Source organism: Calonectris borealis, chromosome 18 (genome assembly GCF_964195595.1).
Source record: "Calonectris borealis chromosome 18, bCalBor7.hap1.2, whole genome shotgun sequence".
NCBI lineage: Eukaryota > Metazoa > Chordata > Aves > Procellariiformes > Procellariidae > Calonectris > Calonectris borealis.
In genome coordinates this window covers 7412600-7435375 of record NC_134329.1, presented here as the reverse complement: position 1 = coordinate 7435375, position 22776 = coordinate 7412600, and the positions used below count along the sequence as shown (strand labels likewise).

At 56.0% G+C, this 22776-nt stretch overlaps 1 protein-coding gene across 1 annotated transcript in view; it reads left to right on the top strand.

The window, feature by feature from the left end:
* The window catches only part of PTPN11 (protein tyrosine phosphatase non-receptor type 11), a 46257-nt gene extending 40950 nt beyond the window's left edge, over window positions 1-5307 (top strand). The window contains exon 17 of the mRNA XM_075167578.1: window positions 4380-5307. The gene's annotated coding sequence lies outside the window, so the exon portion shown is untranslated. The remainder of the gene's footprint in view (window positions 1-4379) is intronic.
* Window positions 5308-22776: the final 17469 nt, after the last annotated feature.

The following is a 22776-nucleotide window of genomic DNA, read 5'->3' as shown; positions in this document are numbered from 1 at the left end:
TCTCCGAGCAGCGCAGGCTCAGCGGCCGCAGAGCAGGCTCTTGGGCCAGCAGGTCTACCCGGGGATTTTTTTTTTTTATCCTGTTAATGGGCGTTTTGAATTTTAATGAATTTTCTCTTGCTGGGCACAAACCGGGAGCTGTAGCTACAGCGGGGGTGGACAAGCCGGGACGCTGCCCTGGCAGCGCGTGTGGCCCTGCTGGAGCAGGCAGCCTGACAGCGGGGGGATGAAGCCGTCCCTTGGCGTTCCTCGTGCTTTCAGCTCAAACCGGGATGAAAGGCTGGGATTTTCAAAGGCGTTGAGTGGAGACTGCTGCAGAGCTCCGTTGCTCTTTGTTTCCAACAGACTGGGGTAATGTCCTTTGAAAACCCCAGCTTAACTTAAGACAAACCGCAGCTTGCTTTGTTTTTTAATTGGTGCTTTATCCATTTTCTATTTTAAATTGGAGGAAAAGTGAAAAATCAAAGGAGCAGCTGCGATGGCGTGGGTTGGGCGGGTGGGAAGGGGAGGCCAGCACCCCACCGACCCGGGTGGCCGCAGGGACGCGCCTCCCGCACGGCTTCGGACCAACGGGGACCCTCGAACAGACGAACAGAAAACAGGTTTAATGGAAATCCATCACCTAATTTTTCAGAGGATTATCCTTCATAATCGCCTTTTTAAAATAATTTGGGTGAAAGCAATGCTGCTTTGTGATTTTTTTTTTTCTTTTTTCAATTATTTTTTACCTTCCCTGCTCTTGGAAAATAACAAAAGGTGCCAATCTCCTCTGAGAAGGTGAATCTAATTGATTGCCATTAGCAGGGCCTGGAGAGCTTTTGATGAGAGACGAAATGTGAATACGCGGGACATGGGTTTGATCCGTGGCTGCCGCTGGGTCGTCTTTAGATGCTCGTCTGGATTTCAAATCAGCTTTATCCTCCGTGGCTGCTTCAGTTTTCCACCGTGGCAGTGGCCCATCCCCGCGTCTTGTCAGCGTGGTTCGTGTGACATTGCTTCTGCGCGTGGATTCAGCAGCTCCTGAGGAGCTGGAAGGGGAAGCGGCACCATCCTGGCCCCCTGCACCCTGGGGTCCCACTGGTGATGGGGAAATGGGATGATTGCCGTGCTCTGGGGGCCTGGGCTTGTCCGTGCAGAGCCAGCAGGTTTGTACCTTGCTGAGCAAAACACGTTTCAGGCAGCGATGAAAGCTCTCGCCGGTCACGGCTACCCCTGAGCTCATCTGGTTGGGAAAACAATTGCTCCCCATCCGAACAGCCACGGCCTCCTGCTGCCACGTCAGGTTCCTCCCCCGAAGGAGAGACGAGGACAAAATGCTTTTTCTCTAGCCGGAGAATATTCTCAGCTTGCTTTCGGTGGGGATAAATGATGATGAAGCCAGTGGAAGTAATTCTCGACTGTCTTAAAGTTATTGACTTTGCAATGATGCTGTGATGATGATGATTTTTCAGTCAGGGATGGGAGGGGTGGGACCTGAGCCGACTGCAGAGCCGTGTCTTCTACGGGCCCGTTTGCCAGCCTGTCTTCATCATTCCTGTCATCAGGGCTTGACTTGCTTTTCCATTTTCCTTTTTTTTTTTTTTAACAGAAAATCTCCCCCCCCACCTTCAGCTAAACTAAAATGATGTTTAAAATTTAATTTGACTAATTAATTGCATAGATTAATACAGTGAGCTGGAGGGAGCTTTATGTATAGAAGACAACTTGGAATAATTCACACTGAAGGAGACTGTTGGTGCGAGTTTGTTGTTCAGGGTTTGTGATAAATCTCCAGCAGGAGCGAAGGGGGTGGGAGAAGTCACGGGGAAGCACTGACATTTTCCAAAGGGGTCGCTGGATGGAGATGTGGCTCATCTGGTCTCTGCCTTGTGCCCCACCGGGTCCAAATCCAGAGGGACGAGGGCCAATGGGAAGGATGCTCCTGCTTTTGGGAATCGAGACCCTCCGTTTCACGGGGTGGTCCAGCACTGGGCACGTCCCTTAGAGAGCCGGTTTCTGGCCAGTCTCACGTGGCTTTGTGCTCCAGTGCCACATCCTCTGCTTGGACTTGCTGTATTGCAGCCTTCAGGTCAACTTCTCCTCGGGAGCGTCCCTCCGGTGAAAGCAGAGCACGTAACTGCAGCAGCGGTGGAGCAAACGGCATGTTTATGGGTCACTGCAGCGAGAGCGCTCGGATGGAGACCCGTAATGTGCATCCTTCAGTGTCCTCCCTCTGCCCGAGTCATCTCTGGAGGCCTCATCTAACCAGGTTCTTCTCGCACTCTCGCTCTGGAGCCTCGGCGTCTCTGAGCATCAGACCGTGCGCTGATGTGAGACGTGTCCTTCACGTTCCTCTCGCCTGTGTTTGCCTGGAGGAGGAGGAGAGGGAGTTGGGGCAGGACCACCGGCAGCCGCAGCGTCACCTCCGGAGATGAACTGGAGGATGGTGTTTGAGTGTAAAACTCTCCAGGGAGGAGCGATGAGAGCGTTTGGGCTTCGCGAGCAGGCTGGCTGTGGCTGTCGCGGTTCGGGAGCACGGCGGGGAGGGGATGTGTTCCTGAGCCATCAGGAGGTACCGGCCTCAGGTTGTCACTAATGGGCTTGTGGATGCGCAGAAATCGATCCCAGTTTGCGACAGGTCTCTGGGACAGGAATCGGTGTCTGGGCAGACACGGGGAGGGACGATGCGAGGAGGGGGGTGCATTGCCATGGGGGTGCTGATGGGTCCCCGCTGCTCCCGGGACCTTGCACAGCGTGGGGGGCGGCGGATGCTCCAGGACCCCAAAATCAAAGGTACCAACTGAGCTTTCAGGATTAATTCCTCCTCCTGTCACAGCTCCTTCCAGACAAGAGCACTGATGAGCCGCAGCACGGCGGCCACCCCCTGTCCTCCTCTCCAAAGAGGTGACATTTGCAGCAGCCGCCTGGCTCGGGCTGTCCTATTATCCCTGCCCAAAGGTAAAGGAGCGCGCGGGCTGCGTACAAAAGGGCTCATCAGCGGCGGGAGGAGGGTTTGCTTCTCCGCCTGCGCCTGTTCAGAGACGTGAAGGTTTTGCAGAGGAGCGGAGCCCGGGGAGGAAGGTGCCTCCGCATGCCCAGAAGCACAGACCTGCTTTTTTGCTCCCTGCGATGCTGCTCGCAGGCTTGCAGGGGCGAATGTGGAGCAGGAGCTGGTTGCCCAAGTGTGCTGGTGCCTTTGGAAGAAAACCTGCTCCCTGGGTGGTGTAAAGGCACCAGACTGCAGACGGACGCCGGGGCTCAGCCGGGTGCTCCCCGCTCTGTGCTAATACCCAGCTGCTCCCCGCAGCTCCCCGCTCCCGTCCTCCCTCCTGCCACCCCCAAACCTCCCTGTCACCTTCAGCCACCATGAGGCCAGCAGGACAGTGGCCTTTCTGTCCATCCCCCGCCACCCGGGTCCTCCCGGCAGCCCCTGCACGTGGCTCGCGTGGCTTTTGTCCTGGGGCTGATGTGAAATCCTCCTGCTTCTCCCCCCAGCTCTGGGGCTCTGGCCGTGCTTTTGTCCCCATCCTGCTGTTTTTCACCCCAAAGATGTCCCCCGTCCAGCCCCACGGCCGCCGCTCTCCTCCCGCTCCGCGCCTGAGGGCGGCAGCCGGAGCTTTTCCTGCATCGACTGTGCAGGGCGGTGACTTCCCCCCCGGTGAAGGCTGTGAAGCATCAGGAGGGACTTTGCAAGGAACCGGGGGTGGCAGTCGGCCAGGACGGTGGCTCTGGGCTTCAGCACGTCCTTCCCCTGGAGGTGCTGTTGGAGTGTGTGCGTGCAGAAGGCTCCCTGCAGTAATTAGCAACGATGGAGAGCGACCCAAGCCTTTTACGTAGGGCAGCGACCGCTTCGGGCTGTGGTGGGTCCGTAGGTTGGGCTGGGACCGTGGTCATTGCATCTCCAGTGATGTCCCCAAGCCCGGAGCCTGGGAACCTCCACGCACGGGGAGGAGGCTTCCTAACACCTGCGGTTTAGGTAAAAAAAGAAGGGCGAGCTGGCCCCGGTGTGGCGGTGGGGCTTGGCCAGCCCCGTGCCCTCTCCAGGAGGGGAATCGTGTCGGGACCAAAACGTCTGGGGCCAAACCCAGCGATGCCCAGCCGCGGGCAGCGGGAAATGCTCCGTTCCCGGGGCAGGGTTTATACGTAACCCGTGTGCTGTCCAGCCAGCACGTGGCAGCTACCAAAAATCCCCCCAAAAAGCCCGGCTCTGTTGACGGCCGCTTGCTCTGGGGCAGTTTAACTCCGTCTCCCGCGCCGGGTGGCTTTGGCAGCGTCTCTGCCCTTGCTCAAAGCCTTACGTGCCTTTGGCTTTCGGATGAGGCGGGTGGCCCGATTTCCAGCACTTTCCTGTTCTGATTGTCCCAATAAGTGATTTTTTTTGTTGTTGTTGCCTGTTGCAGAGCTTTCGACTGATTTCCCGGGAGAGGAATAAGAGCTGGAGCACAAATACAGCGTGGAAAATAACCGTCGGCGGGCGTATTCACTGCGCGGAGGAGGGAGCCCTGGTTGGAGCCGCAGCAACCCGGCGATGCGCGCGTGCGTCCAGGTAGGGTGGGAGGCCGGAGAAACCCCCACGCTATTTTCACCAGCTGTTTCCCCTTTCCCCAGCCCTCCTTATTAATGGCTTTTAAGGCCAGGAGGAATCTTTTAGCCTGAGCTTTGGTATTGCCCCGGCTGTAAAACTGCTTTCCCTGCCTTCATTGTTAGCTCTCGTTATTGAGTGACCGTCAGCCGGCAGAGCATCCCTGTCGGGGCGGTTCCTCCCTCCGCCTGACATTTGGGCAGCTGTGTCTTAAGCAGCTGTTTAGAGATTTAACAGGTTCTGTGTTGATTTTTATATTGTTCCAGCTTCTTCATCAAAATGTCACCCGCAGCTGAATCAAACGCCCTGTCGTGTTGGTAAACTCATTTTGGAATCTCATAAAAAGCTCAGGTTGGTTTAATGAAATCTGCTTTTCATAAACGTGTGCTGATTGGCACTAATTAAATTTCACTTCTTCATTAAGTGAGTCCTGTTTCAGCTCTTCCTTTGTTTTGCCTGGCTTCAATGTCAGACCAACGATTTGGAAGATGACATGGATTGTTTTAACGTAGGAAATAAATAACACCGCTGTAATTTAAAGTAGCCTTTTAAAAAGGACTTAAAAAGCAAAAAAAAAAAAATCTACAAATAACTCCTTGGCCAGCTCTTTAAAACCGCTTTGATTCCATTGCTCCAGAACTTGCTCATTTTTAAAAAGTTTGGCATTAATAATCTCTATTTATTGGTTTATTTTAGTCCATGTTGCAGTACAAAATGTCTCATTGCACTGTGGCATGAATACATCATCCAATTCTTCCTCTTCCATATTAAATAAACCCAATTTCTCTGCTTGGGTTTCTCCCTACCTAACCTGATCGGGGTCGACAGGGGGGACCACGGGTTTCTTCCGAGCGCTGCTTGCTCTCGTTGCTTTTGCTCGCTTTCTAGTTGAGCTGCTAGCAACTATCTAGTTCTATATATTGTATTTTTTTTTAAAAAAAATTTAAAGCCTGACTACCCTTGCCTTCTCAGCGAGGCTTTTATGAATTTCTTTCTCTGCAGCTTTTTAAATAATTAAGTAAACATCCGCAAGCAGTGTCCGGTTCTCTCTTTTCTTCATTAACTTCTCTCTCCTAGCTGACTGGGCTCACCAGCGTCTCCAGCTTTTCGGTGTTGGTCCTTTTGAAGCAGAGAGGGGCTGTGCGTGTGAGACTTTGCCGGTTCACATTTTGTTGTGTCCAAATACAACCCGAGAAGCGGCTGCAGGAGCCAGCATCCCTTCGGACAGCTGCGGAAAGGCTTCGAGCACCTGCCTGCTGCTTCATTTGCCTGCAGAGAGAGGAGAAGGCCGAGCGATCGTTAGCTTAACGGGGCTCGCGGTGCTGGACCGAGGGCTGGACCTCGTCGTCCCTTTGGATTTTTTGGAAAGCTGACGGCGGTGCGAATTTTGGGAGAACAGCACAAGAACCCGACCTCGCGTCCGGAGGTTTTGGGGGGCACCCGCAGCCGCATCCCCATCCCTGACCGCCCCGGGGCGACGTCCCCGGCGCAGGGTGCGAGCGCCCGGCTGCGCGGGCACGGCTGGGGAGCTGTCGACAAACTCATCCTACAGAATCCGCCTCCGGCGAGGGTTTTTATGCCTTTGGATTATTCTCATGCGGTGCATTTGGAAAGCCGTTAGTGGATCGTTTTATGGGGGGAAAAAACCCATCTCCTTTGAGAGGACGTGTTACATTTCTTAAATTGCGCCGTGAGAGTTCTAAGTGCGCTTTTAAAGCGATTTGCTCTGAAATATGCACTTGGTTTGTTCTCCTCTTATTTTTCTTTTCTTTTGGGGTGGACGAAGAAAGAAGAGGAGGAAGAAATGCTTCAGCCTCGCGGGGCGGTTGAGCTGGGAGAAAGGTGCATGGTCCATGACAGTCTGTCAGGGTTCTAACATCCTTTAAATTTCTTTTTCCATCCTCTCACCCACCTCTGCTACAACCTTTAAGCCCCCATTTGACGGCTGTACGGCGTGAGGGGTGTCCTGGCTCGCTGGGGGACGTGACTTCTGCTCCCCGCGGGCTGGGGACAGGCTGCCCCAGTAGTTTGCAAAGCGCTGGTGCCCGACACGTGTCCCCAAAATAACGCTGACACGGCCCGATGGCAAAGGAGAGCCATCCCCCGTGACGTCCCGTTCGAAGGGAACCAACTCTATCTGGCATTAAAAGTTGAGGAATATTTTTCCTTGTCCTCAGGTTGATGAGGCAATAGATAACCACATCTGCTGCGCTCAGCTTCTTTGCGGGAACCGCTCGTCGATGGGTATTGGGAGGTAAGATGGGTGGTAGCACAGGCTGGAAAAAAGAAAGGAAAAAAAGAAAGGAAAAAAAGAAAAATCAAACAGCAGAAGAACCCAATTTGCTTTCCCCTCTTGCTTGTTGTCTCATCTTTCTTGATTCTTGAGTATTTAGCAGCTTCTCCTGCAATGTGTTTTTGGACTCAATGGGAATTAGGAAAAAAAGAGAGGAAAATCCCCAGGATCTCTCCTTCCACCGCGTGTCTGAACTGGACGACGTGCAGCTCCAGTGGGTCCCTGTTCTCTGGTGCTCAGCGAGCCAAGGACGAGCACTTTGCTGATCTCCCCACCCACCTGCGATGAATCCCACGGAGAGCGGGACAGGAGGGGATTTATTGCAACGAGGTATCCGAAAGGATAAACGCTCAAAGCAATGGTGCCGCAAGCAAACACAGCCGGACGCTTTGCTGCACCGGGATATATTTTTCTCTCTCCCACCTCTGAGCAGCCCCGGCCGGGCAAGGACGTGGGGCGGCTGGTTCCCATCACGGCATGAGGAGCGTGTCCGTGCTGCCGTGTCCCTCTCCCGTCCCAGCGGTGCAGGACCCCGGGAGCAGCCTGTTGAGCTCCGGGCACAGCGGCTTGGCCGGCTGTAGCTGCCGGCTGGGTGACGGGGAAGGTCCATCCCACCCAGCCCAGCGCTCCCCGCTCCCACAGCTTTATTTCGAAGCGCAGCCCTGCCCGAGAGATGCTCTAACAGACAAGTGGCCACTTGTCCTCTCCACCTCCCTGCCTTTAATCGGGGCAGCGTCCACCCCTGCCAGCCCCGAGCGGCGGCATTCCCCCTTTGGGGGACCCGGGAAGAGGCGCAGGGGTTTCTTCCAGCTCACGGCGGGGTTTCTCGCACCCCGGGTCCACCGTCTGCGCTGGCAGGAGAGGAGCAGAGGAGCACCGGTGCCTGCCGAAGCCGTGGCGGGAGGGATCGCTGCGTCACCGCGTCTTGATTTACTCCAGCCCTGCTCCCGCTGCACTGCGGAGCAGATGGAGACGCTCGGTCCTTCTGTCTTCGGGGCTTTGCAGAATTCTACAAACGTGGGGTTTTTTTGGGGGGTCTTAAATCCTTTTGAGCGGGGAAGCTTCAATGAATTTTAAATAAGCTCTCGAAGCTGTGCGTTAAAACCTAACGAGCCAGAATATCAATTATGCTGATGTAAATGAGGAGTAGCTCCAGGGAAGTAAGCGGTGGCTTTGGGTTGATGCTGGTGTCGAGAGATCAGGACCCAGCTGAGCGACGAGGGCAGAATTAAACCCGCTTTCTTCTTCTTCTGATCATCAGGGTCACGGCTGCGCAGAGGGAGCCTTAACAGTTCAACCCTGAAGGCAAAGAGAGGGAAGAGCTGGCAGTTCCGAGGAGACTTGAAAAACTGGGGTGGCAGGAGATGCAGGAGATTTCTGGTCTCCTGGGCCGGGGAAGCCGAGGATGTCACGCACCGAGCATCGAGCTGCTCCGGGGCACAGGCAGAGCCGTTGTCTGCTCAGACCTTCGCTGCTCAGTCCTGCTGGCACCTTCGTGCCCTCTAGCTTGTCTCGCTGCTTCGTCTTCGGACACCTCAGTCTGCGCCAGTCTCTCCAGCCAGGAGTGGACCTGGCTGTCCTGCAGGCTAATGCACCAAAATCCTCATCTTCCCTGCAAGGTCCCCATCTGCTCTGGCTCGTCCCCATCAACTCTGATTAGAAAAAAGGAGCCACCGATTTTCCTTGCAAGAACACTGCCTCTTGCCAACTTGATGGAGGTTATTAATGTTATATTTGCCCTGGCCTATCCCCTCCACGTTGTTTTCATTTGAGCTCAATTTTCTCTCTGTTAAGTTTACTAGTGCTTGCTGTTTTCTTTCGTGTAGCAATTAAACCCCTAAATGCAAATGTAGGTGCAGGTTGGCCAAAAGCTACGCCCAGCACTCTTGGCTCCAGCGTTTGCAGGCTCTGCCCCAAGCACCGCAGGGACCTCTGGTTTGAGGGTTACCTGTCACCGTTCTAATAAAGTTTTGACAGTTCATGAAAGGAAACCTCTTTCTTTTACAAGCCAGCTTTGATAGCACCAAACTAAATCACTGGAAGGGATTGAATCTGGGCAGCTGATGAGTTGGTGTTTAACCTCTTGGCTCGGCTCAGCCGGCAGCGGGGAGGGCTGTGCTCGGCAGGTCCGGCAGCAGCCCGGGGCTGCCAAATGTCGCGGGATGGTGCCAAGGTCACCTCTGGTTCAACTGTGCTTCTCGGTCCTGCTTTGGTGCTGGATCCCTCTGGGATCTGTTCAGCGGGTGCAGGGCGTGAAGCAGGAGTCATCACCTGGGCACGATGCTGATGCAAACCCTCTGTGTCCGGGGCAAGGAGTGACGTTTCCAAACCTGTCCCTGCTTTCTGCTGGTTTGATTTACGGAGCAGAGCGTCTCTGTCACGGGAAGAGCCCTTGGGAACAGCTCTGGCACTTTACCGGGTGTCAACACGCTTTTGGCTTCCCACTTGCTAAGTGGACTGGACGAGCATCCTTCAGAGCTGTCCTCAGGGAGACGCCCCGGCGTCCTGCCACCCTCTCCAGGGGACTCCCGGGGATGGGGACCGTGCGTGCTAGCACCTTAAAGCTTTTCGCCCCCCGGGATCTTGCTGTACCTGGAGTCTGCGGTGACGTGGGCTGCCTCTCACCCCGTCTGCGGTGACATTTCTCCAAAAATCCTAACGCTGCGAGGAAGCCACCGAGACACGCGGTGTGCGTCGGCCAGGGAGAGCTCTGCGGGAATGAGCAGAGAGATCTGCTCCAAATCCCATGCAGAAAACCTGGAAGGAGGGGAGAAGGTCTAAATAACCGGCATTAATCCCGAGGCTGACCCACGACGTGGGTCTGTGTTCTCCAGGAACACGCTGTACGCAGGGAGGGGACGGGAGCTTTTATCTTCTCCGTGTAAACCTTTTTCCTTCACTCTCAATGTGTGCATGAATTTCCCCGGGGCGCCCAATTTGATGAGCGCAGGGCTGGGCTTTGACTTCATGACGAGACTCTGAGGAGCCCAGAAAATCCCCTTTTTTGGTTGAAATCCACTTATTGGTATTGGGTGGATGGTAACTTTGCATCACCGTTGTCTGCTCCTCGGCACGCGGGTTGGAAATGCTCTTGGGGAAGCATGGCCAAAATGTGCTGGCAGTGGGCCGGGCTCCAGGGAGAGAGCCGGGTTGTGGTGGTGATGAAAAGCATTGCTGGGGGGTCCTGGGATGCTCCCGGGATGGTGGGACGTGGGGTGAGGCGGCACCGCTTGCCACGGCCTCGCTGGCTGCAGCCTCTGGCTCCAGCTTCGCTCCCGCAAGCCAAACCGAGCAGGGGTGAGCCGATAGCTGAAAACGGACAAAGCGTGTCCGTCTGGGATTCAGCGTGGTCTGGCAGGGCTGGGGTTGCTTAATGGAACCATCAGTGTCTGCAGCCCTGGTGTGGCATCGCTACGGGAATGGTCCCTGGGATGCTTAACCCTCCCGAGCGTCAGCCCCGGGCATCTGCAGAGCATCTTTCCCGAGCCTGCTTTCCCCAAAACCGCAGGTCCGCGGGGCTGCTCTGCCGCCTTGTCCCCATCCTCCAGCCCGCTGTGAGCGGTCGGGCCACTTGATAAAGCATGAAAGGTTTTGAAGGTAATTAAATTCCTACAAGTTGGTGTGCTTAAACAGCAAGGCAAAGGAAAAATGCATCTGCCGGAGAGAAGTTGGAGTAGGCGCTCAGTCTTTATTAGACTCTAGAGAATCCACTCAGGACCCCAGAGAAATGGCCTATGTGGGGGGAAGTCTGCGGTGCCACGTGGGCTCCGGGGGAACCCCAAGATTAGGAGGGCGGGGGGGGCCCCAACCTGCGGGGAAGCTCTCCCGGAGCTGTTGCGTGGGGTCTGCACGGGGCAAACCCAGCTTGGAGGGGGGAAGAAAAGCAAAATACGTATTTAATCCATCTTGGGGGGAACCGAAGCCGACTGATGCTGTGAGGAGGAATGGACAGAGGCAGGAGAAGTGGGATGTAGGTGGGAGAGGGCCGGCGCGCATCTCGGGTGTTATAAAATTGCCGTTTCCAAAACATCCCGAACTTTTGTATTTAATTTAGTGGCCAACTCTGCAGCAGATAAATCCAGGGCAGGTTTGTAAATGCTGCATTGCTGGCAGCCAAAACACAAATACAACCTGAACGGCTGCCAAACAGTAAAAAGCAGGAAAAAAAGCTCTGTGTCAGGATTTACAGCCCTAGAAAAGAAAAGGCTACAGCAGCCTGCGCGGGCTGGGAAGGGGCTGGCCCGGCCCTGGACTTCCCTGCCGGGGACAGATATTGGGAGAGGAGAAGGAGAAGCTGTTTTCAGGCTACCCACAGCACCAGGGGGTTCCTGCAATGGGATTTGGGGGTTTCTCGGGGCTCTGTGATGCTGCATGCTCAGAGAAAGCCACTTTTGGGAAAGGTGGGTGCAAAAATGTGTAAAAAATTCTGTTTGTGGTTGCAGGTTGGTGATTCCCGTCCTGGCCGGAGCATCGCCCGGCTGCGGGCATCCCCGCTCGGCCACCGCCGCTTCTGCCCAGCTTCGGCAGCCCTCGAAGTGCACCCAGAGCCCAATTTTTCTTGCGGTCGGGGCTGGTTGTGCTGCTCGTTGTTCAAGCTGCCGGGTGTTTCCTATGATAGGACCTTGGTTTTCAGCTGTCCAGCACCTTTTTGCCAAAAATATTCAGGCTTGAAATCATAGAGCCCTTCCCAAGAGTCAAGGGAAGGAGGAAGGTGAGCTCCCGCCTTGCAGGTCGTTGCCAGTGCCAGCCCTGCCTTTCATCCCCCTTCCGCAGGAATGGGAAAACCACCTCGTGTTTAATTAATGCCGCAGGTGGTGAAATACCGCTGCTTGTCTGTGCAGAGCTCCGCTCACGGCCGGGTAAGCACCGAAACAGGGGGTTGCTGCCGCTGCAGCCGTTCTTTGCCCGGTCATGCACTATTTCCCTTTTTCCCTTCTTTTTCCCTTCTTTTCCCCTTCTTTTCCCCTTCTTTTCCCCTTCTCTTCCCCTTCTCTTCCCCTTCTCTTCCCCTTCTCTTCCCCTTCTCTTCCCCTTCTCTTCCCCTTCTCTTCCCCTTCTCTTCCCCTTCTCTTCCCCTTCTCTTCCCCTTCTCTTCCCCTTCTCTTCCCCTTCTTTCTTTCTTTTTTTCCCTTCTTTCTTTTTTTCCCTTCTTTCTTTTTTTCCCTTCTTTCTTTTTTTCCCTTCTTTCTTTTCTTGTATTCTTTTTTCTTTTTCTTTCCCTCCATTTTTTTCCAGCAGGTAGGTTTTACACTCCTTGAGCGGCCGCTGTCTCGCTGGAACGGGGACCGGCCCGGTGCCTCCCACCCACCTCCAGCAGCTCAGGTGGCCCCACGGGTTTCTCGTGGCGGAGCCCAAGGACGGGCTGGGAAGGACCTTCCCCCGGCCGGCAGCAGGGCGGGATTTCTCCGTCTGCCTCATGGGGAAACCTCCCCTGGCCCGTTTCATACCTGGGTCCAGAAGTCAGAGAAACCAAAGGACATGAAGAAATCCAGACAAAAGCAGAGGACCGTGCAGGACCGGGGTTGACTTCCAGTTCTGGGCACATGTCGTCTTCTGGATTCGCGCCTCGACCCGTTGGGATCACAAGGAGGTGTTTTGTCCCGCGGCACAAGAGTCAACGCTGGCTGATCGGTGTCCTGCATCTAATTTATTTCACTGCAAAGGCACATAATGATGCAGATAAAAGTTATTGATCCGGCGGTGCTGGCAGCAGCCGCCGAGTGCAGCCGCGCCGCTCGGTCCTGCCTGTCCCCGGTGCCACCCCGGGGTGCTGGGACACGGTGACGGAAGCGGCGCAGGGTGCTGCGAGGGCGTGCAGCCCCGCTAAGCTTGCAGGAGAGGATGAGGAAAGACGACGCTGCCGAAGCAAAGGTTGAATTCACCAAAACACGCAGATCTGAGCCTCTAAACTGCGAATCACGGTCAGGTTTTGCGTGGAAACTCGGGTCGGGTTTTGCAGGTGGATTTGTGGGCACAGTCCTGTGGACTCAGGCTGCGGCGGGGGGTGTCCGGGGGGATAAGCTCATCCTGGGTTATTTGAAGGTCTTTTTTCCTGCTGTCTTAGGAGGAGGCAGCTCTGGGACAGGCCGGTTCTGTTCGTGCGTGCTCTCTGCCCGAGGGATGCTGATGCAGTGCCGTGCCGGAGCTGTGAGCCCGGTGGCACGGTGGCACGTGCCGCTGCGATGCGGTTACGGTCGCCCTCCTTACCCTGACCTGGACCTGGGAGCAGCCGGGCACGGGCGCAGGACCTGGCACTGGCGATGCTTTTGCCAAAGCCCCGAGGGTCTGCGGGACGTGTGTGTCCCCAACTGGGTCACCTGCCACCCATGGCCGGGGATGTGCCGGAGCTGGGGGGGGACGTGGAAAGAGGTTTAGGCCACCCATCAGGATGCACCATCCACCGCGTGTCGGAGCTGTGGCTGAGGTGTCCCTGAGATGTCATTGGGACGCCGGGGCTGCAGCACGGCCACAGATTTATAGCTTTTGGCTGAAGACAGATTAAGGAGGATGTGTGACTCCCTTTGCTTCCTAAGCAGGGAAGAGGCCGCTCTGCTCTTCCTCCGGTGATCGCAGGCAAGAGGTGGCCGCATCCAGCCATAACCAGGGACCCCACTCCTCCTGCAAATGCTTTCAGACCGGCTGTGGGGACAAGCAGAGGAGAGGAGGGGGCTGCAGGGCAGCGGGACGTGGCCAGCAGTGGCCGTGCAGACCACAGCCGTGTGGAGGGGGAGCTCAGGAAATAAAAGTCCGTTCAATAGATGACTTCGCATCTGCAGGCGCATCTGAGCAGTCTTGGAAATTGGGTCACTTTAATCTGTTCCTGGAAGAAAAATTAGTTCTAACAAATGTTTCTGAGATTAGCGGCTGTGCGCAGAGTTTGGAGTGGTCAGAGGCAGCTCCCGGCCACCACCCAAGGGACCTGCGGCTGCAGCTTTAGACAGGACATCTTTCAGGTGGGCTTTGCAGGAGGATGGGACAGATGACGGAGCACGTTGCGATGTGCACGTTTGCCTCTGCTAATTTAGTGAGAGGCCAGTCCTGACTGTCACTTCTCCAGTGGCGGCGTGGGGAGGCACCTCGGAAATCCCTCCTGGCCGTGGCGATGCTGCCGGGGGTGGTCTGGGCATGGGGACTGGGGCCAGCCAGCCCCACGGCTGCATCCCAGGCCAGCCCCACGGCTGCATCCCAGGCCAGCCCCACGGCTGCATCCAGCTCCCCTGCGCCGGTTCCTCAGCTCTCGGCAGTGCCGGCATTCCTGACCAGTGGAGATGCCTTCTCCATCCCGCTCCGTGCAAGCCTGGATGGTATCTTGCAGTGCTCAACACTGACTTTCTGTAAGGAGAAAATAATTGGGATGGAGGTGGTTTTTCTTGCAACGAGGCCAAACCATGCCATCCTTTCAGTGGTGCTGACCTTTGGTGCTGCTGGCACCGAGGGTCTCGCTGGAAGCGCTGCCTGCTAAACCCCAGGCGGCTGCTCCTCACGGCTGAATTTCTTCCTTCCTGCCGTATCTCCCACTTCCCGAGCAGGGGTGCAGAGATGGGTCAGCTTCTCACCTGGAAGCACCGGCTCGTGAATCTTCGTTGATCTCCGTGGATGTGCAGAGATTTACAGCCTCAGGGCTCCGGCCGTCACTCCTAATCCATCAGCCGGCCCAGTGCTGGCATTAACGGGGTGACTTCTCCCCGTGCTGCCGGTTGCTCAGGGGCCTTGTGCTGCCTCCGGCCAAATCTCCGTGGCTGGGTGCGGGCTGTAGCTATTGCCAAGTCACTTGCTCTTCCAAATGCAATGTGTTTGTTATATCTTGTAATTTCCCAATGCAATAGTTGGAGGAGAGCGTCCGTCTCTGACCTTGGCTGTGTCTGCTGAAGCAAAGATCGAATTCACCACAACACCCAGATCCTCTGGGAAAGAACTGCAAATTGCGGTCAGGTTTAGCACGGAAATTCAGGTCAGGGTTTGCAGGTGCATTTGTGGTCTTGTTGCAGCACGGGGTGGGAAGGTGCTGCCCATGACCCTGCGGCCGATGGCCAGCCCAGTGCCGGTGGCATCGTGCTGGAGCATCCTTTGGGGAGTGGGATCGAATGAGATCAGTCAAACCAAGCGCTGAGCTCGAGCTGTCTGTGTCCTGCCTTAACCCTCTTGCCTGCAACGTCCCTGCTGCCGGGGAGCCGGGAAAATCTGCATTTGCAGTGTTAGAGCAGGAGCAGCCACTCGGCTGAGGAGATGCTGCCCAGAGTCAGGGCAAAGCCCGGCAACCCCCCGACGGGAGGTGGTTCTTGGGCAGCAACGCAAAAATGAATCACTCGCTGTCGTGTCCGGGAGGGACGCCGGCCGTGTCCGTGTCTGTCCATCCAGCGAACGCCCAGCAATACATTTCAGCACGTGGCTTCCACGCTGCGCCCCTTTCTTGGGTCACAAGTCCAGTAGCAGCATTTCATCTTCAGTGGGAAACCTCAGAGCTATAGATCTCAACTAACGGACTGCAGTTTGCCCAGCGATGGGTAACTTGTATTTATTGGCCTGATCTGGGTGACTTTCTCTGACCTTCTGCACATTTCTCCTGGAAGAGGCATCGTACAAGTACCCTCCTGGGAGGATGCTCAGGTTGAACCTGGGGTTTTTCACTAGGGCCCTCTTCATCCAGGTTAACAGAATCGGGCGTGAATACTCGTTAACTATTAGGGAGCGTTTCTCAGCCTGCTGTTTCCTCCGAGTGTTTGTGTATTCAAGAATATCAAAGCCCTTGGAGGTTGTTTTTCCTTTAAGCAGCAACAATAAGACTCCACAGCACTAAAGATCAAAGCAACTGGTTCTGGCATATCTCAAAAACTCTCCTCTCCCTTCCCTGCGGATGAGATGCAGGTATTGGCGAGAATATTCATGCAGCGATATTCCAGGTTTAACCCTTCCCAGGTGCTGGGAGATTTGCAGAGGCTCCAGCTCGCGCCGCGGCCGGCTGCGAGGAGCTGCTTGTCCTCGCCGGGCGAGTGGAGCATCTCGGCAGGCTGCCCTTAGCACCGTTTGCTGCCTGGCTTGTGCATGGGATGAGGGGTGTCTGCTGGGTTTCTTCCCAAAGCGGGGCACGCTGGCAGCGAGGGCAGCTGTAAATACACCATCCGCATGCCCTGGGACTCCAACCAGCTGGTTTTCAGCTCCTGAGTTAAAGCCTTGCGCTACCGGCTGAGCAGCCTTTCCGCTTGCAGCCCCATCTCCGAGTCGCGTGAGAAACTCTGCTGCTGCTGCTGCTTTAATTTTTCAAAGCGAATCATTACCCTCAAGGCAGCGGCCTGAGCCGCGATCGATACCCTGCAGGCTTTGCTGGGAAATAAAACAAGCTGGAAACCAGCCCTTTGTATAAAACGGTTGCTGGGGGCTTTGGGCTGAGCGTGTCCCGTGGGTGCAAGGGGATGCTGAGCTGGTGCTCCCCCGGGGACCCAAATCGCAGCCCCTGGACCCTCCGCCTTCCCCGGGGCTCCCTGTCCGGGCTGGGATTTGCCCCTGGGATTGGCCCCAGCAAATCGCTCCGAGCTGGGAAAACTTGACAGCAAAATCCCTTTGCAGTGGTGTCTCGCTCACGCTGCCGTTTGGGCAGGGCTTGACGACAGTATTGATTTCTAAGCTTGTTAAACAAGCTGCACTTGCTGGGAAAGGTCCCCTCCCGCCCCGTCCCCATGCGAGTACAACGCGTGCTGGTTTAACCTCTTAGTCACCGTGTGAAGAATAGAGATTTTGGGGCGTTCAGACTTGTCCGGAGTTTTGCTGTGGATTCATATGGAAAAGGGAACACGTATGGCACGGAGACGAGTCCCCACAAAACCTGCTGTCCCACAGCCCTGCAGCCATGTCCCCAGTGCCAGCGCTGGGAAGGGACCTCGGCCCCCGGGCACGGCGGGTCCGGCGGGGCAGGGGACGACGCTCCGTCCTGGAGCACTATAGGAATGCCTCCGTGAGGCTCCTTGGGGGTTTTAAATATTATTGTTTTCCTTTCTTGAAAGAGGGAACCTTCCGCCTGGGTTGACGTCCTGAAACAAGGGGCTGAGCAGCATAGCCAGGGTGCAGGAAAAGGAGCGTTCTAAGAATCAAAGGGAAGAGAAATAATAACAAACGATCCCAAGAGGGTGCCCTGCCAGGGTGTCCTTGACGGGGAAGCAACCAGCGGTCATGGTCACCACCGCTTGAAAAGACCAACTAATTATTTACGCCGTGGGCCCGGCGCAGGGACAGCCGTGGTGTCTCCGGGGTCTGGGTGAGAAGTGCCGCGGTGACCCGGCGCTGCCATCCCCGCCACCCGAGCAGCCTTTCTGCGTCCCCGCTGCCGGGCTGTGGGCGATTCCCGGGCTGGGGAGGGATGGAGGAGCTGCCAGCTGAACTCTGCCTGCGTTTTTTGGCAGAACGGGAAGATATTCTTGGAGTCGGGCTGGGAAGCGAGCAGACACCTGCGTGCTGCCACTTGCTGCCGGGCTGGGCTTTTCTTTCCCGGTGTAAAATTTCCATTTGGAAGCTGCTGGGGAGTGAGATAAGAGCGGGGTAATGCTTCTCTGCTCAAAGGGGAGCAGCCCACCTCTCCGCGGGAGAGTGTTTCCAGGTTTCTGTGCCTGGCTGGGAACGTGGCCGCCTGCCTGGACATCACTATTTGCTGTGAGTTAATTATTGCAGATCGAAGAAAATCGCTGCTGGAGGCTGCACCTCCCAGCTGAGCGGGGGGCCGGTATCCATTAGCTCCTTATATAAAGTCTGGCACGGGGCAGTTATCCTCGGTCACCGGGAGGTGAGCCCGGTGCCGCGGGGCTGCGCTGGGCACCGGGTCCCTGTCGGTCCCTGTTTGGGCCCCCCAAGCCCCCTTGATGATGTCCCCATGCACGGGCACATCTTGCTGCCCTTGGAGTTGCTTATTTTAGGGGTGCAGCGTTGCCCCCCCCAGCCCACCCCGTGCGTTGCTGCGGGTGCCCGGAGGTGCGCAGACCCCGGGTTTGCAGCCGCCCGCTCGCACCCCTTCCCCTTCGGCTGGCGGCTGCGACAGCCCAGGCACCTCAGCCTACGGCCGGGGGAAACGGGAAGTGGAGAGACTCTATTTTAATGCACCGCTGTGGGTTGGTGACCTAGAAAAGCAGCTCGGAGAGCAAGAGTGTGAAGTCCAACCTCCCCCGCTGCAAGCGTGGCTGCCGTGCCGCCGAGCAGGGGGTGACCTATATAAAGCGATGGAAGTGGTGTCGGGGGGTGCCGGTCCCCCAGCCCCGGGGCTGCGGCTCGGGACCCTTCCCTGGGCACCCTGTGCCCCCGAGCACCATTGCTCTGGGCTGCAGAGGGGATGGAGGTGGATAAATGAATAAAGCCCCTCGTCTGGCGAGGACGCGGCATAGCCGGGCGAGCAGGAATGCAGCGGGTGGGATGCAGGCAGGTCCCTCCAGCCGCCGCGGGATGGAGCGGGTCCGTTGGGAGGGTGTTACCGGCAGCGACGACTGTTGTTATCAAATATATATTGGCAATGCTGTAGTACAGCCGATGCTCCGTGCTCATGGGTTGAAGGGGAGATAAGGCTCCTTCCTCCCTTCTTTTTAATGCGCCCTATCGGAAATAATTTAAATAATTTAAAGCTTACAGGTATGTGCTCTTTGCAGTCTCTAAAATAAAATGAAGCCCAGTTATTCTCAGCCGACACCAGTAAGTTTCTGAAATGCTGTATTCAGCCGAGTGGAAGACACGCCAATTAATTAAACCAGTAAATAAGTTATACTAATCCCATTAACAAAAGAGGAGCTGGAGATTAAATCTTTTATGGCACTTACTGAAAAATTAATGCAGGCAGTCTTTTAGGAAATACATTCTTCCCCTCACCTCGCCAAGGATAATAGTGCAGTTATATAGGACAGAACGTTATCAGAAATGAAAAATGAATGTAAAACTAGCACATATCTTATTAAAAGAGTGTAATGAGCTGCCTACATGATGGAGCCGGGCTGCTGAGCTCGGGGCTGTGCATCGCTGCGGGACCGCGGACTGAGCCCCCCGGCTGGGCTGGGGGTCCGGGTCCTGCCCAGGCCACCGCAGGGGCTGCGGGAAGGGGAGATGGGGGTGCTGGGGAGGGATTTGGGGTCCCCATGGGTTTCCTCAGGACTTGGTGGCCCCGGGGAGAGGCGATAAGTGGGCTGGGGAGGGGGATTTTCTCCTGGGGTTGCCAGCACCTGGGATGGGTGGGAGCGGGGTGGGATGCTGAAGTCCCCTCGCTGCACATACTTTCCTGCATCTCCGGCAGGGACGGTGCCAGGAGGGGCTGGGGAGGGCTGACACAGTGCGGAGAGGCGCAGGGGATGGTTAGAAATCTCCCGGCATCCTCACAAGATGCTTTTCCTCCTCTCTTTCTCCAGCTACTGCTTCTGCAGAAGAGAAAATCCCCTGCTACCAGCTCTCAGAGCAGCTGGGTATCCCTGTGACACCCAAATCAAGTGACAAGCGGGAAAACTTGCTTTCCTTTCCTTTTTAATTCCTTGTTTTTATTATTCTGGCACTTTAATCGAGGATGTCTCCTCTGGCTTGTGCCTTGCTCGTTACTTTCTGAGCCGGCAGGAGGTCGGGCTAGAGGGGGACAAGGTGTTAATTAAATTGCGTGGATCCGGCTGCATCCCACACAGGTCCCAGGGGAGAGTCCAAGGGATGGTTTTCTCCTGCTCTGGCCTAAATCTTGGCTTGGCATTTTGTCCTCTTGAAAAAGTAGGTGCAAACTCTCTGGTCCCCAAAGCGCCAGGCACTACCTCCCCGGTTTCAGCTGCCGGGGTCCACCCTGCTGCTCAGAGAGCTGGGGCCGGTGCTCATCACCTCCTTCTCCTCCTCTCCCTCTTTTCTCCTCCACCTCTTTCTGCAAACCACAATTTAATGGAGAGGAGCCGCGCTGGCTGCGCTGGGCAGCTGGGTATGGATTTCGGGTGTCGGGAGGTGGGTTCTTTCCCATCTCTCTTGCGTGTCAAATAATTGTCAGCTCTAAAGCACTCGGGTTCAGCGCGGAGCAGAGCATGTGCTAAGGCGGTCGGCGGTGAGTTGCGATGCAGCCGGCACGTGTTTCTTGCTGTCACGTCCCGGGCTGCTCCTGAGGGCAGCCGTTGGGATCTGTGGCCAGGCGGGCTTGGGGAGGAGCAGCTCGGCTTTTTGTGATCTACAGAAGCGAAAAATGCTCTCTTGGGCGCTTGAGCTGCCATCAATCATTTTAGTTTAACTCATGCAACCATGCTTGGAGCTGCGACTGCGAGGGAAGGGCTTGACATGATCCTGGTTTATTTTTCCTGGCCCGGCGCTGGCTGACTGCTCCCTATCTCCTGTCCAGCACTTCAGTTAGATGAGACTGATCGGGCTGTAAAACAAGGGGAGAGGTTTCCTCCCGGAGCATCCGAGCAGCGGTGCAAGGATGGCAATAGCTCAGTCAGCAGTACGGCATGTGCCACGCTTTTGATGCTTTAATTTGCCAGTGTGGCCGTGTTTCCAGTGCCCTGCCATCCGGCCCCGGGGAAAAGCGCTCCGTCCCCAGCTCCATCCCTGGCTCCATCCCCGGCTCCATCCCCGGCTCCATCCTCAGCTCCATCCCCAGCTCCATCCCCAGCTCCATCCCCAGCTCCATCCCCGGCTCCATCCCCGGCTCCATCCCCAGCTCCATCCCCGGCTCCATCCTCAGCTCCATCCCCAGCTCCATCCCCGGCTCCATCCCCGGCTCCATCCCCAGCTCCATCCCCGGCTCCATCCCCGGCTCCATCCCCAGCTCCATCCCGGGCTCCATCCCCGGCTCCATCCTCAGCTCCATCCCCAGCTCCATCCCCGGCTCCATCCCCAGCTCCATCCCCGGCTCCATCCTCAGCTCCATCCCCAGCTCCATCCCCGGCTCCATCCCCAGCTCCATCCCCGGCTCCATCCCCGGCTCCGTCCCCAGCTCCGTCCCCAGCTCCATCCCCAGCTCCATCCCCGGCTCCATCCCCAGCTCCATCCCGGGCTCCATCCCCAGCTCCATCCCCGGTGGCATCCCCAGCTCCATCCCTGGCACCGGCTGTAGCTGAGGATGGGAGATGGTGAAGCCCAGCCCAGCCCTGCTGTCTCTGGGTCTGCTTCTGATTTGATGCCTGGGGCTGTCTGTAGCCATGAACTCAGTTTTATTCCTTGATTATTCCCATTGAAATCAGTGGGGTTGCCGATGGTAATAAACCCAAGACCGTAGGTACAAGCAGGATGGAGGCTTGCTCCGTGCAGCGATGCCCCGGGTGCATCCAACCTGAGCTTCTCCGACCTCGAGCAGGGAAACGCTGCTCTGCTTTTTGTGTCCATGCTCGAACATGAGCGTGCGGGCAGGAGCTGCCGGTGTGCGGTGCCGCGGCTGAGCACCGCAGACGGGCTCCATCCGAGCCCCCGGGCAGATGGCTCTGGGGTTGAACGAAGAATTTTGCTGCGTGCTGAGCCGGATCACAAGGGGAAATATAACAAATCCTTGAGAATTAGAGGGCTTGTGGACGTAAAAATAAACCTGAGTGGAAATAAATAAATAAAACTCCCTTGCTTTGATCTGCTGCAGGAGATGCCTGGCTGCCAAAATGTATTTATAATTCAAGAAAAAAATCAAACTGGCTCTTTTATTTTTAGAAGATGGGCTAAAAAAGGGCAGTGAAAGTGCCAGGTATTCAGAACAGAGAATTGCAGGTGTTGCTTTTTTCCTTTCTGGAAAGCGGGTTTCAGATCTGATTTTCCAATTTCTGCACATGCTGCTTCTTTTTATGAATCTCCAAGGAAGGTGTCAAGACATATCAGCTTGAAAGTACTGTGCTTGTCTCTCCAGCTACTTTGCATAAGCGAGGCATTCTTTCAATAAATAAAAATACATAGTTGAGCCTGGAAGAGAAGAAGATGCCCATCAAGCATCTAGATGAATGCCAATCAAGATTCAACCTTGAGTGGTGGAATAATTTCCTTGCTGAAGGCAGGAACATGCCCCATCCTTCAAGGATTTCTGTCTCCCAGGGATTTCTTTTTAAATCCAAAAAAAGTCGGGTTTTCCTGAAAGGCTTACTGGTAACTGGTTAAAAATCTTTTATATAAAAGTGGTGAAATCCAGCTATAGGAAACTTTCCTTCCCCCCCTGACTCAGGCATCGCATCCTTGGCCGTGGCTGAGCGTTGCTCAAAGCCTGTTGGTCTCCTCCCGCTCGCAGAGGCAGCCCAGAGCCGTGTCTCACCCCCTCGGCTTCATCTCGCAGCATCCTTTTATCAAACTTCTATTAACTTTCCCTCCTCGGCCGCTCGTGGCGAGCTTTGAGGCCAGCACTGATTTCCGTCCCCTCCTGCCAGCAGATGATCCGTCCACCTCGCTTCACCTGGCGAGAGATGATGCAGGAGCAACCGGCAGGAGATCTTCTGGAAAGCCAGGGAAGGCCGAGGGAGTTATGGTTCCCTGCTGGAATATCAAGAGTGGTATGATGGGGCTGCTAGAGTTGATGAACTTGGCACTAAAGCACATTTGCGAGCTGGGCTCCATCCCAGCCCGGCTCCGGCTCGCTCCCGGCTGTGAGCTGAGTCCCCCACGCTCCGCACGGTCCCTGCCGCAGCGGGAGGGAGGTCAGAGCTCTGCCCCTTTTGGTTTATAAAGCCATGGGTGCCTCAGCTCTGGAATGGGGTTCCCTCTGTGCTCTAGATCACCTGCTTTCCCAGTTCCCTGCAGTAACTGTCCCTGCAGGCAGGATCGGTGCTCTCCTGAAGGTCCAAGCAGTGCTTGGCCAGCGGCAGCGTGTTGTACGCTTGTGCATGGGGCTCAGCGTGGTCTTTAGGGTTAATCTGGGCAAGGGCTACCAGGTTGTGCTGCTTAAACCCGACGGCAGGGGCCAAAACCCCGGTGAGGGGGAGCCCGGCCAGGCAGGCAGCTCCCACAGCTCTTGGCCGAAGCTGCAGGCGGTGCG